This window comes from Zeus faber (genome assembly GCF_960531495.2).
Source record: "Zeus faber genome assembly, chromosome: 6".
In the NCBI taxonomy this organism is placed as follows: domain Eukaryota; kingdom Metazoa; phylum Chordata; class Actinopteri; order Zeiformes; family Zeidae; genus Zeus; species Zeus faber.
The window spans coordinates 2,989,654-3,005,244 of record NC_137201.1 but is presented as its reverse complement, the minus strand read 5'-3'; positions in this window follow the sequence as shown (position 1 = coordinate 3,005,244).

The following is a 15,591-nucleotide window of genomic DNA, read 5'->3' as shown; positions in this document are numbered from 1 at the left end:
CCTGGAGAAAGGACAAGCCAGGATGGGTTAAATGCAGAGGAACCATTTCACCGGCCACCATCCAAAGCATGTGCGTGTGTGTGTGTGCAAGCATGTGGTGTGTTGTGTGACAAATAAAGATTGTTTCTTCTTCTCGTCTTCAAGTCACAGGTTATGTCAAGTCAAGTCAAATCTCAGGTTATGTCAACTCAAGTCGAGTCCTTAGTTAAGGCAAGTCCCAATTGAAGTCACTTTTTCCCCAAGATACTGCAGTAGCCATAAAGAGAAAAGACAAGGTGTTAGTACCTGTCTAATAATGATGTTATTGACCAATCTTTCTAACCTGTTCAAAAGTTATGAAAATGAATTTAATTTGTATTAAAATTGCTCTTCAGTGAAATAAACATAATCAAACAAAAAAATAACTATGAAAGCTTATTTATTTCTTCATTTCTTCTCAACCCAAAAAAAAATATATACTCATCACTTTCCAAATACTGACAGCCAGTTTACACACCAAACTTAGTTACATTTGCACTTGTCAGTCTGTGAAAATTATTGACACAGACACAGACAACGGGCAGACACAGACAAAGATGAAAGAAGCTGAAAACAAACAAGCACACAAAATTGTATTAAAATAGTGAAGATGTGCGTGGTCTGCAGTAAATGTGTTGCATGATTGCATTAGGCCAGCATTTTATTACATTTAGCAGACGCTTTTATCCAAAGCGACTTACAATTGTTCAATCACCGATTGACGCAGCCATCAGGAGCAATTAGGGGTTAAGTGTCTTGCTCAAGGACACTACAGCATGCTAGCAGGAGGAGCCTGGGATCAAACCAGCAACCTTTAGATTACTAGACCACCAGCTCTACCGCCTGAGCTACCATCCCGCATTGAGTTGAGCATTCAGTTAGACTCGCTTGAGACTTGGATCAAATTACTTGAGACTTACTTGTGACCTGGATAAAGGGACTTGGTCACATGTCCCCTACACAATATTAGGCAGATGGTTTTAATGTTGTGGCTGATCAGTGTATCTTCAGTGTTCGAAACATAATCCTCCTCTATTACAGGCACTGAATGTGTATGCCAAGCTAAAAGTTCTGTTCTGAAATTTTCTAAGGTGGAAGACTTGCGACTTCTATGGACAGTAAATGTTGACAGCATACTAGACTTGAAAAAGCAACCTGCAAACTGACACTTAACAACTTCTCTGTTTTTCAAATGAGTCTTCAGATGAGTAAAGTATTTGTTAATGTTACTGGGTCACAAAATGTACACAAATCACAAGATAATTTGGTTACAATTTTACAAGCTTATTTTATATGTTCTTTCAAATGATTTTTAAATTCTGCTTGGTTCTGAAAAGTTTTAAACAATCTTTGTGAATACAGATAAGGCCTGCACAAAACTTACATTTCCAATTCATGAGAAGGACATGTGGAAATCTGTAAAGAGAAAAAACTAAATGAATTACATGTTCTCCTCAAAATTTAGGTGACTCAAATTTCCTTAACCTATCTGCATAGTCTATTTTATGTACATTTTTAGTCTTGCTGGGTTCTCGGAAATGGCATCAAAAACTGTCAGAGAGGTAGGATAAAGCTAGATACTGTAGATAGATAGATAGATAGATAGATAGATAGATAGATAGATAGATAGATGGATAGATGGATTGATAGATCGATAGATCGATAGATCGATAGATAGATAGATAGTCATTAACCATCGCTCTAAAGGGCAATCACATATATAAACAAACAGTGAACTAATAGAAAAGTCAGACAGAAAATAAATGCACTGTTTTAATCATCCAGTTCATTTTCAGTAAAAAAAACAGCCAAACCTTTTCTTCCTTCCAAATTGAGAGGATTTGCTGCATTATGTTGTTAATTGTGACAGTGAACTGAATGTTTTTGGGCTTTCAACTTGGGCTTTAGAAAAACTGTGTTCCCGGAGAGAACACAGTGTGATTAAGCTATTTCCTGAAATTATATAGAACAAACAATTAATTCAATAACCTCCAGATTAAATGAAAATAAAACTGCCATTCCATCAGGGATAGTACTAGAAGTTGAAATAAACATCATGATTGTCACACACACTTTAGTAACATTTAATGTAGGGGTGCAAACTGGTGAGGGTCACTGGTGAAGGTTACACATTTTTTTTCAGCTGAAAACAAAGAAAATAAGCAGTGCATGGCACAGAGGCTGTTGCAAACAAACGTTCCAAGGTATTTATTTTGCCATTAACTAGTCAGCATATATTATTCAAATATAACATTTTGCAGTAAAGTACATCGTGGGCTATTTGAATATCTGCTCTCTGCTGCTGTAATAACATTATATAAATTGATTTAAGCTACCATAAAGTCAATGAAAAACTAAAATTGAATTAATTTATCTATAACATTGTCTTAATTTTCAACACAAAAACCTGTTTGGATTTGACACACATGCGGCCCAGGCCTCAGAGGAAATTAAATAAGTGTGGGCCAAGCCTCTATTGAGAAAAAAGCAGATCTATTTACATTTTTAGCTTTATCTTTAGTGGCCACTCCGTTTTTTGATGCCAGATAGAGAATGAGAGGTTGTGGTGTTGGTGTAGAGAGAGAGAGCAAGCGAGTGAGCAGCAGTGGTCGAGCGAGCTAGAGAATGCATAGAGCGGGAGCAAGGCTGGATAAAACATGAGGCGTTTTCACACACAACACTTCTGGGGACTCCCTGAGGGGAACAGGAACTAGTCAATGCTATACACCTTTTTGGACTTTTTTTCTGGTTTGGTTTTCTGGAACACTGAAGTGACATAAGCCAGTGGGGTTTCAGCATGACTTCAATGTTCCGTGTTGTATTTAGTGTATAAACTTCCACTGATTTCACCTTATCAGTCCACCAAAATCTGTTTCTGGAAAATTTTGATGCGAGATATAAGCAGTCCAGTTGCTGAATCTTCACTGATATTAGAGCTACAAGACATAATTTAAAGTTTGTTCTGACTGCCATAAGACACCAGCCCACATTGGGACACCACATCGGGATTTTTTGTTTCATTCAATTAACGTCTGAAAATTAAATTAATGAAATAAATACATAGACAATAAAACAATCAATTTTTATTGGTTTTCATTTTTATTGGTTATTAATTTTATTACCCCTGAGGGTACGTGGGCTGGTCCGCACCCAGAGTGATGCGACTCGACCAGGCAAATGATCTGTGGACTGTGGACTTGTCACTGAAGGATCCTCTTTCGTCGGTTAGTCATTGCCCTGGAGTGGGAGCTAAAAAAGTCCCACAAAACGGCAATCGAAGAACTATGAACATTCCTAGTTCCTGCAGTGTAGACACAAAAAGGGCGGTTCCTCAAAAGTTCTTCGAAGTATAAAAAAGTTCCTGTACAGCTAGAGAAAAAATGTCCCCCCCCCCCACCCCCCCCCCCCCCCCACACACACACACACAGACACTATAAATGACCTTGTTTTTTCTTACACTTTGAGATTGTAGTTTCTTGATGAATTTGATGTGTTGATGACGAAGGAGGGACCGCTGACGCTGACTTGAGTAAAATAATAGGTTTATTACAAAAGAACAGCATCAGACCAGACTTGCCTAGGCGTCCAGGAGAGAACCAAGCTGGATGGATTCTCTGCCGAATGAAACTCGGGCTAGTCTTTTATGCTTGCCCAAAGACAACGTTGACCATTTGGTTCACCTACATAGGTCACAGGTCACATTTCACCTCCCTTATCACCGGGACCCCTGGTGATGTGCTCTCTCTCTCGGGACCCCTGGCACCATCTGTTAGTAATTATCTTATAAAACACAGGCTGTCTTGGGACGCCACACATTCCAAGACACCTCAAGATATAAAAAAGAAACATACCAGTAGAAGCAAGCAACAACTTCTGGTGGCGACTAAGATGTTTGCGCGTGCATGACTGCCCATGTCAAGAATAAATTAGCCTTGACCCTGACTGTGTAGCTGACACTTAGCTAATAGTAGCTCGCAAGCAAACCCTTTGTTTGTTGCAAACAATGGTTTTTTTTTCCCGCTCCAGTAACGTTATATGCATTTCCATTCTAATTACACACCCACAAACTAAAATATCCAAACCCCAGTAGTGTATTAATGCTAAACTATTCATTTGAGGCTTTGATGTGATGAATTAGCAATGAATTAACAAGCATAAAACCCTAATGCAGTCACATTTGCAGACCGCGGTCACTATGCTGAATTTTTCCTCAATGTAGCGTTCTCCAGTTTACATTTTGCACTCAGTCCACCTCAACTAGTCCAGTCAGCTGGAAATCATCCATTGTTTTATTTTAGCTGTCATTGGAATACTATGGCCTTATCCTGTGGGCATAATCAGTTAGCACCACTCTTCAATATTATTATTACTGTTTTATAGTAATAGTTCTGTCTTGCCTTCTTACTTCTGTCTTACGATGGGGGTCCCCTGGACGCGTTGGCGCAGCATACGGGAGCGGCATGCGCAAATTCACTGCTGCGGCTGCACCACCGGCCACACACCATTTCTCTAGTTTTGTGCGAGTGGTCTATTTTTTTGCATGTGGCTACGCAAGCCTTTTCCATAGAAACACGAGAAAAAACTAGAGAGAAATATTTTTGGAAAGAGTTCAATAAATTTGAATAGTTTTTATACAAGTCTACTTTGTAGCAGAGACCTAGAGCTGCTATTGGATTTGCTTATTGATCAAGACCAGCTTTAACACACACAGATACAACGTGTCTGTGTGTGTGTATGACTGTGGGGGGAGTGGGCCGAGGAGACATGGGTTCAAGTTCATTAGTGGGTTATTATAATGTGCATAAGATCATCTGATTGGAGGTGTCCAGGATAGTGTGACGGGAGAGGAGAGAGCAAAGTGAGGCAAGCTCTGGTGCCAGGAAAAGGAGAGAAAGTGTGTCTGAAGAGATGTCTGTAATAAAAAGGGATACGGCCATTCAAAGCGGTTATTTTCCGACTGGACACCTCAACCTTGGGGTAGTTGTAGCCTCGCGGAGGGCAATGAAAGAGGCTTCAGCCATCCAAAGAGGTTTCATCTGTGTCTCTTTCCTTGTGTATGTCTGGTCGACCCCGCCACAAGTCACTAAAAATATTTAAATCGCTGATGTTTTCAATACTCTTTCAATAATCCTCTCTCTACCATGCGTCTGGGATGTTTCTCCATGTAGCCAGTGGAGCTGGTCAAAAACCACGCTGTGCGCCGTGCACATACGCTGCAGCAACCTGCCCATAAGCTGCAGCAACATGCCCATACGCTCCAACAACACGCCTGGTGGACTTCTACCGTTGGTTGTATTTCTTTCTTACTCAAAAATAGCAGCACTTCTCTGTATTTCCTTGGCATCACCACCCCTTCCCTTTTCCCATTTTTCAACTTATAACTTACAGCCTGGACAAAACTCACAATTAGTCAAGACAACGAGTAACTTTATGTTTAACTTTGAAAACTTAGAAACTTGAGTTCAATATCAAAAACCTGTCATGAGTCACAAGTGGAGTTAAAGAGAAGAAATAAGTTCACATAACTTAATGGGGCGATTATTTTACAGCGTCACAACAATGCCTTTCTTTGGAATGACTCTTTAATATTCAGGTTGCTGTGCTACCAGTGTATCTACCAGCTCAGGTGATGACCATCTACACCATGCGGTGGGAGGCTAGTGCAAGCTGTGACCTCCGAGACAACGTTGCAATTGTGACTGAGAGAGTGACCATCCTCGGTGACCTTGCCAAAGCATGTCGCTATCTTTTTGGATTGACCTACATACCCGAGGTACCTCAGTAACCTCAAATACATTTTTGAGCTATTTCAAGAACTGCTGCTGAAATTGTACGACCCTGCTACCGTCAAATGGGGATAATATTAGCAAAAAAAACAAGAGCCAGCTTTGAATGCACATAAGATGATCTGATTTTAACATCTTGGAATATAAAATAATAATAATAATAATAATAATAATAATAATAATAATAATAATAATAATAATAATAATAATAATAATAATAATAATAATAATAATTTGATGCATTTCATTATGGAAATGTTTTTTGTTTTTTTTACATATTTTATAAAATGTTTTCAAGAACTTAATTCGATAATGAATTTCAATATAGAAACATTTATGACAACAGCCACAAATACTGTAAAATCACTTGCATGGAGCCTGATTCAGTTAAAAAAAGCTGGCTGAGAACTACAGTAATGCTTCATAGTCCATCTATTTTCAAATAGATATTCAATATATTTGATCAATTACTAGCAACAGAAAATAATGATGTTTATCAATTATCCACAACCCAAGCAAATTATAATGCTGATCAACTATCAACAACCCAAACAAATACTTACCAAACACAAACTGACCACAATCCACACTATGTTGCTGACCGTTAATCAACATTCCAGAAAGTAAGCAGAGATTGTATGATGTAATATGTTTTCTCTTGAGCCGACAGATGCAAACCACTCATCAACAATCAACCCAGAGAGCTGCACCCGCAACCAACTCTGCACCTCCGACACAAGCCCCAAACCCGCAACCAGGCCCAAACCAACACACAGACGCCAGATGCAGGTACTCCCCAGCAGCACTGGTTTGGAAGGATATAAGCAAATTGTTTTAAAAATGTGTTCCAGATGAGTAATTCCTTGTATTTTCCAAGACCTAAAGATTATTGGTCTGATTTTATCCAGAAGATCTAGGTTGTGCTAGATTGGCGTGAACTTATTTGGAGATAGAATGTGTCCTATGAGTTTGAGGAATCTCCACCTGGCTGACAGAGTTGTTGCGATGAATATTTTTTAAAGCAATTATGGTTCCTTATTGATTCGGTAAGGCATGGGAAATCAGATAATGATAACTGCTGAGATTCTGTTTGTTCAGTGTCTCGCCATCCATGGCCCAGTTGTTGCTCTGGTTGAAACATTTTAATTATAAATTGAAGATGGTTCGCTAAATAGTTATATCTCTAGTTTGGGGCTGCTAGGCCTCCACAGTTTTGGGTTTTTTCTGTAGTGTTGCTCGTTTAATTCTCAATTTCTTGTTTTTCCAATTAAATGTATTGACTCTTTAGTCTGGAGTATCAAACCAATGTACTGTTTGTTGCACTGGGGTCACTGAAAATATATTGTTTGTTTTTGGAAGTATATTCATTTGCACTGCTGCTATTAGTGAGTTGGGTAGGTTGTTCAATTGAATGAGGTCTTGTTCAATGGATTTGAACAATGGAGTAAAGTTAAGGGTAAACAAATCTGATAGATTGGGGGAGATATCAATACCAAGGTATCTAATATTGCCCATTGTGATGGTTAAGGGAAGTTTTGGGTTGCCGCGTTGCAGTCCCCGCCGCTGAGTGATAAGACCATGGTTTTAGTCCAATTTGTTGAATAGTCTGAGATAGTTGAGAATTTAGATATAAGATTGAACACGTCTGGTAGTGACTATATTGGGTTGCGTATGTACAACAAGATATCGTCAGCACACAAACTGATATTGCAAACAGAGTTTCCTGTTTGTATGCCTACGATATAACTGTTTTGACAGATGGCCGCCGTGAGGGATTCAATAATGATGGCGATTAGTAAAGGGGAGAGTGAACCTCCTTGTCTTGTGCCGCGTTGGAGAGTGAAATGTTGTGAAGTGTAACCATTGGTGATGACAGAAGCAGATGGAGAGTTGTAGAAGATTCTGATCCATTGAATGAGTGACTCTCCAAAGCCAAATTTGTTGAGGATTGAAAATAGATTTGTCTAATTAAATCTGTCAAATGCATTTTTGGCATCTAAAGAAGCAATAACAGTATTTAAGTGGTTCCTTTGAGATATGCTGATCAGACTGAATTAACAACGCATATTGCTGGATGAGTGTCTGCCTTTGACAAAGCCTGTTTCGTTTGGGTTGATTATAAATGGTTCTGTTGGTTAGTGTTTAACTAATAATCTTTAGATCACAATAAATAAGGCTTATGGGTCTATAAGTGGAGGTGACGGTTGGGTCCTTATTGGGTTTGAGCAAAACCAAAATGAGAGCGGAATTCATGTGCAGAGGGATGGCGAAGGTTGGCTTAATCTCTGTCACAATTCTGATGAATATTGGGGATATAAGTGGCCAGAAGTGTTTATAGAATTCCACTGGGTAGTCATCCGATCCAGGTGACTTATTGTTGGGCAAAGAGAAGACAGCTTTCCTGGGTTCTTCTCGAGTAAGTTGTTGATATTATGTGGTAGCATGCTCTGTCGAAAGTTTAGGGAGGTCAATATCATCAAGGAATGAGTGAATGTTTGATATATTAGATTCATTATCTGAATGATATAGCTTATTATAAAAGTCTCTAAATATGTTATTGTGGTCTTGCTGTCTTGTATGTTATCCTACCCTGTGGATGTTTGATGGCTGTGTTTTTTTCTCTATCGCATTTCAATTGATTGGCAAAAAATTAACCTGATTTGTCATTTAATTCTAGATAATTTGCTGTTCTCCGTTGCATGAGGAATTGTGTCTTTTGATGGATGATATTATCAAGTTGAAATGTAATTGTCCGGATCTCATTTTGGATTTTCTCAGTGAGTGAGTGGGCTTGATGGGAGTGCAACTCCTTTAGTCGTTGTTCGAGTTTATTTTGGCATTATTTCCTTTCTTTTTCATGTGAGTGGAGAATGAACTGATACTACCTCTTAGAACTGCCATAGCCATTTCCCAGAGAAAGGATGGTGATATTTCTGGGGATTCATTCAGTTCAATGAAGGAAGTCCATTCTCTGGAAAATAAATGGTTAAATTATTTATCTGTCAAATGTGACGTGTTAATCCACCAACTGCCGGGAGAGTTCCGGTTGGTTTCATTTAAGAGGTTGAAACTAATCGGCCCCTGATCTGAGATTTAAATAGGGTGGATTTCAGGATTAGTGATTTTAGACATTACAGAGTTACCTGTCAAGAAAAGGTCGATTCTAGAGAAACTTTTGTGAGGTGGTGAATAATATGTGTATTCTCTGATATGTGGATTATTTGATCGGCAACATTCGATAGCAAAATCATTCTAAAACATATATTGTTTTATCATGTCCGACGAACGCCAGAATTTGTGATTATTTCTGGTTTGAAAATGGTCTAAACTTGGATCAAGTTCTGTGTTGAAGTCTCCTCCCAATTTGATAATTTTGAAGAGTTTTAACAGTTTTGAAAATAAATTCTGAAAGAAATTTGGGTTGTCCTCATTGAGGCCATCAATATTAGCTGTGGTTAATTTGAAGTTACCTAATATTCCATTAATCATTACGTAATGCCCTTCTTGGTCTGACATTGTGGTTTTATTTTGATATGGGATACTTTTATTGATCAATATAGAAACACCTCTTTTTTTTAGTTGTATGATGCAGAAAACATCTGATTAACCCATTTAGCTTTGAGTTTGAGGTGCTAGGATGCAGTGAGTGAGTTCCTTTTAACTGTCCTAGTATTGCAGGAAGTTTGTAGGGATACATATTTAACCAAACAAATGACAAATAGACAAAGATAAACATAGACCATTGCAGAGTTAGACATAGATATAGTGAGACATGGAATAGAGTGAAATTGATGGGAGAGGTAGGGAGGGAGGGATTAGGGAGGTGAGATGACATGAGCAGTAGGGAGGGGGAATTAGGAAGGTGAGATGATCAGAGTCAGCAATATTTTAAATCCTGACAAAGATAGCATGCTAATTTCTAATCTGCTAATCTCACAGTATACAACTACCAGAATTACCAGAATACATACATAATGATCAGAATAACCCGGGTGTGGTGGAGGAGTCTCGGAATAACAGACCGTCTATATATAGTTGGTTGGTTCTTTTCAGCTCCTGTCCTTTGATTTTAACCAGCTCCTTGTGCTTGAAGTGTTCAAACTTGGCAATGATTGAGTGGGGACGGTTCTCCCCACACGGTTTCCTAGTCAGTGATCCCGGTGGAAGGTGATCTGCTTCACGGTGTCCATGGGGAGTTTCAGAGCGGTGTGGAGGAAGTCTTTCACCATGTTTTCTGGGGAGTCAGTGTTGTTCTCTGGGATCCCAGAAAAGATGATGTTGTCCCGCATACTTCTGGATTGGATATCCAGAATAGTCTCTTACAATATTTTATTTTATTTTTTTAGAACCTCCACCTCACGGAGATTTTTAGATCCGCATTGTCTTTTTGCATCTCGACGACTGTGTGGTGCATGAAATCAAGGCTGGCTTTGATCTCGGTAATGTTTTGGAGAAGTGGACCAAGCATGTCTTGTTAATGTCATCCAAGACTAACCTCTACAGCGCTGGGGATTAGATCGTATGTGTCCGTTGCTGAGTCTGTCTTCTTTATTTTCGGTGGATTATTGCAGTCCTGATCGTCTTCCTTGATGTACTCATTATATAATATCACAGCATGCTCATGTGAGATCTACAATCCAGAGGGGTTGGGGGTTTAGGGGGAATGGCGGTTCAGGATTCATTGACCCGGGGTATTGGGTAGGCATTGAACTTTGACACCGTGTTCACCCTTCGGTAGTCCACGCAGAACTGGACTGACACATCGGGCTTACCCACCAGCATGATGGGACTGGACCAGTCACTCCTCTATTACGCCCATTTCCAGCATGGCCTGCATGATCCGCCTGCATGATCTTGCGTTTGTGTTTGGGCAGGCGTTATGGCTGAGAGCGCACCTTCACCCCCGGGGCCGGCTCCACATAGTGGTGTATGAGGGACATGAGGCAGAGAGGAGGAGCGTTGGATCCTTCCAACGCTGAAGTGCAGCTATGTCCACCCTCTGGGACGGAGAGAAATGGTCGCTCAACAGGCCGTGGTATGATCTGCCGCTTTTTGAACCTCTGGCCCCAGCTCATCCCGCTCAATGACCGTGACCAGAGCCACGGACACCCCCTCCCTACATTCTTTTAAGAGGTTTAGGTGATAAATCTGTGTCGCCCCCTGCCTGTCAGGCTGTTCGACCTCATAATCGACCTCGCCAACCCGTTGTGTTACCACAAAAGGCCCTTGCCACTTTGCGAGCAATTTAGAGCTGGACGTAGGGAGCAACACTCATACCTTGTCTCCTGCAAATTGTCTGAGCTGAGCCCCTCGGTCGTATAAGAGGTACTAACGTTCCTGAGCCCGGAGCAATTTCTCCCGTGATAATGGCTGAATCAGCGTGTGAAACTTGGCTCTCAGGTCCATAACATATTGTATTTTATTCTTACTGGTGCTATTACCTTCCTCCAAGTTTTCTTTAATTAGGTATAGCACCCCCTGGAGTCTCCTACAAAAGTGAAGTTCAAAGGGAGAAAATCCTTTGGAGGCCTTGGGAACCTCCCGCACCTCAAACAGCAGTGGGTCCAACCACTTGTCCCAATTACGGGTATCGTGGTGAACAAACTGCGCTCTTGGCGTGGCTGGAGGGTTGACTAAATGGCACTCTGGACATGCAGCGCACCATTTATGTACATCTGCCCAAATGCCCGGCCAATTGAAATGGGCCATTATCTGCTGTCGGGCCATTTCTCTTGACCGAGGCAACCGGTTATGGTGAGCCACCTGGAGGAGCTTTACCTGGCGGCTCTTCAGCACCAACAACTGGGTTATCTCCTCTCCTGAGTGTCACAGCTCACTCAATATAATCTGTCTCTAAACACCGATAAATACAGGTGTGATAACGGCGCATCAATATGCCATCGGAAAATTGCCGAAAGGGAAGGTTTACGGGACCGGGGGAGATCCTTCTTGGGATCCCACAACCCCTGTACCTGTTGCACCCACCGACAACCCCTCCGCATCGGTGGGTGTAAGCCATGCAACACTCACATCTCCCTACCGACCATGAATCCACAGCCTCTCTCATCAACGCATCAAACGCTGGCCAAATGGTGCCCAAAATCAGGAAGTGAGACAGGCGGGAACTAACCGCAGCCCGTACTCTACGCTTTTTTCCCTTGTAACGAATTTCGAGCCGGACCATCGGATACATGTGAATATCTCCACGCACGCAGCGAACCTCCATCTGTGATGCCTCCACCAGAGCCCCGGGTCGAACCAGGTGTTGCTGGACCATCGTCTTTGAACAGACTGACTCCAGCAAAGCCTGATGTCTACCCCCTTGTAGCCTTACCAGTATTTGGTGTTACAGAAATTAAGGGGTCGCTTTAATCTGCAATTTGTCAATCTGTGCCCTTAAATAAAGAGGCGGACCAAAACCAATGTCTTGGTTTTACTTGTACAAGGGTCGGATCAGAGATGTGCTAAGTAGCAGCTCTCTGAGTCAAACGGTTTATTGTGGGAAGTCAGAAACAATATTAAAGTCAGTTTGGCATTACTGGTCATTGGTGAACTATGTGACGAATGTTGTTCTCGCTCTCTGAAACTGCATCAAGGTGAGGCCTGAACAATGACAGTTGCGTCTGGGACTCCAAGGCTTGAATGTCAGTGGAAATTATGTGAATAATGGAAAATATGTGACTGGGGTTATATGAAGTTGTGTTCGTCATTATATGTGTGCATATACATTTATGTGATTGCATTGATTTATATATGTATATATTGTGACATTATTTTGTCAGGTTGTTTTTGTTGTTTGCTTCCCGACCGGGGGAGGTGTCTGGCGGGAAGACTTCCATCTGGGGGCAGTCCCAGCTGCGGTGGTAGGGCTGCCCGCAGTGCCCGCACTCCTGCCCAGACCGCCCTGGGAGCTGAGGGGGAACAGAGAGAAGACAGCACGGGAAGTTGAAAGAGCGTCCTGTCCACCACAGGACACGGCTGGTAGATATCTGCCATCCCGGCCAGAAAGGTGGCGTCTCCCGATGTGCATGGGTGCGGCAGAGCTCCGGTTGTTCTCCTCCGCGGACCCGGCGAATCCCGCCTGGGTCCTGGGGTCTGACGCGGATCTTGTACTCTGGCTGGCTCCCAGGAGCACGCCGTGACTGGTCGGCGGTGGTGGGCCGGCGGGCGGTCACGGCATGCTCCCAGGATCTCACGCTGGTGACGACGTGCTCCAGCTGGCAGCATCCTTCCATTCAGTGCATTATATACCCAAGACCTTGATGAACAACTTTTGGGTTGACAAAACAGCTCATCAATATATTCTAGTGTGTGCTATGACAACATTTCTGTCAGCAACAAAAAATACAAAAACATACTCTTTATATCTTTTGTGTTTAAGCTCAATCTAAAAGCTACATAATGATACTGACCAAACTATTGATGGCATATCAATGTAGGTGTGATTTTCCTTCCAATAGATATATCAACCACTTTGGAGTGTGAGTGTGTTAAGTTGATTATATTTAGATAAATATCAGACCACACCAACATCAAAATGATTCTCTGAATTCAGCTTGGACTCAAGAGGGTTGAAGGTGAAAGGAATTGTTCAATTGTAAGTCGCTTTGGATAAAAGCGTCTGCTAAATGTAATGTAATGTAATGTAATGTAATGTAATGGAAACCAAAATTGGCTGTCGGGGTGCACCGGAACAGAGAAAAAGGCATTGTTAAGATCCGCTACAGAGAACCGAGTGGAATCTGGAGGAATGCCGGTGAAAATGGTGAGGGGATTAGTCAGAGCAGGGGCGCAGAGGATCCGTTCACAAGTGTTCACAGGTCCTGAACGAACCTCCAGGCAATGTGTTTTTGGCTGTCTTTTAGAACTGCTTTCTTCACAGGAAAAATAGTGTTCACAGGAGAATGAGAGATGGGAACGATAATGCCTTTCTTAACCAAAGAGTCAAGAGCAGGTGTAATTCCAGCAATAGCATCGGGTGAGAGAGGATATTGAGCCTTTCTAGGGCGGTAAGAGCTCATTGGAGTGACAAAATAGGGCTCAGCAGTCGTCATCAGACCCACATCAGCCTTGTGGAGAGCCAAAGGATTTCCAGAAAGTTCAGAGGGGGCTATGTCGGCTATAAAGGCGATGGAGATCGGAGCGAGAAGGAAAGAAAATCAGAGGAGTTGTTTCTCCACTGGGATCAGATCATGCATAGGAAGGTAGAAGATGCCAGGAGAGGGGCTGTGTGAGGCAGAAAACGAGGTCGGAGTGGTTACCCAGTCCATGGTCACAAGAGCCTTGAAACAACACTCACACTGAGTTGGTGCATAAGATCGCAACCGAGTAGATTGATAGGGCAGGAGGGGGACCAAACAAACTCATGGTTGACGCTACAGTCCCTTAGGCGGTGTATCGCTTGGTTTGTTTGGCGTTGCTGCAATCAACGACGGTAGCTGACAAGGGAGGTTTAACAGGTGTTTTGGCAGCAGACATTAATGAGCACCAGGCTCCCAAGTCTATGAGAAAATTTAATTCTTGACCTGCAACATTTTAATCGAGCGTAGGTAATTTGAGAACGGCATTGTAGTACATAGCTATTTGGACTACTTCTGCATCACTTTCATAATTGAGTGTAATTGTGTGTGTGTGTGGATGTGGGTCCTGATTTCCTTGGGTGATAATCCAAGGGAGAGCGAATTTTCTGTACATCTAATCGAATCAACACATACATCTCTGATTTTAGAGAATGAATGATTTTAAAGAATGAATGAATCTGGGTTTTGTTTTTAATTGTATGTGTATTTAATTGAACAAAACAAATGAAAAACACAGTGCACAACCGTGTATAACAGGGACACCAGTCACTCCCCCTTATTTTCAAATCCCAATGTTGACAGGTATGGGCTTAGCGCACCTTCCTGCCTGAACCACGCTCCTCCACCTGGGCGAAGAGCACTTTTTTGCGGATCTATTTATCCTTCAATCCCATCCTATCTGATCCGGAACCCACAGGAGGCTCAGACAATTTTAGTTTGTTTCTAAAAGCCGTTCAGACGGACCGTGGAACCGAACCTCACACCTTAAATTTGATATTTTCTACATCCTTCAGTGATGTAAGTGCACGGTGACTGGTCCACAGTCTACGGTCCCTCGGAGTGAGCGCACCCGGTCGAGTCGCAATGCTCTTGGTGGGGACCAGCCCACGTACACTAAAAAAAATATATATATATAATATATATTATATATATTTCTATATATAATATATATATAGAAAATTATTATTTTTATTGTCGATGTATTTATTTCATTTTACAACATTAATTGAATGAGACAAAAAATCCCTGTGTTGTGTCGTGATTAGAGCCTGTGCCTTGCAAAAGTTAGAACAAACTTTTAAATTATATCTTGTAGATCTAATGTGACTGAATATTTAACAAATGGAATGATCATGTCTCGCTCCCAATTTGTTCAGAAACAAATTTTAGTGGAATGGTAAGGTGCAATCAGTGAAAGTTACGGAGTAAACACAATACAGAACTCATGCTGAAAACCCCTTGGCTGACGTCATGTCAGTGTCAACTCAGAGCTTCAGTGCAGTGTGAATGCAACCAGAAAAATGCATTTTAATTGTTTTTAAATACTGTTTTTAAATACTATTTAAATACTATTTAAATTCTGTATTAAAATACTGTTTTATTTTAATCACTACTATGCCCAATTTTACTTATTATGTAAAGTTGAGTTGGCTCTGAGACTAAGAATCTCATTACAAGTAATGATGCTTGCATTGGTATAAAGAATT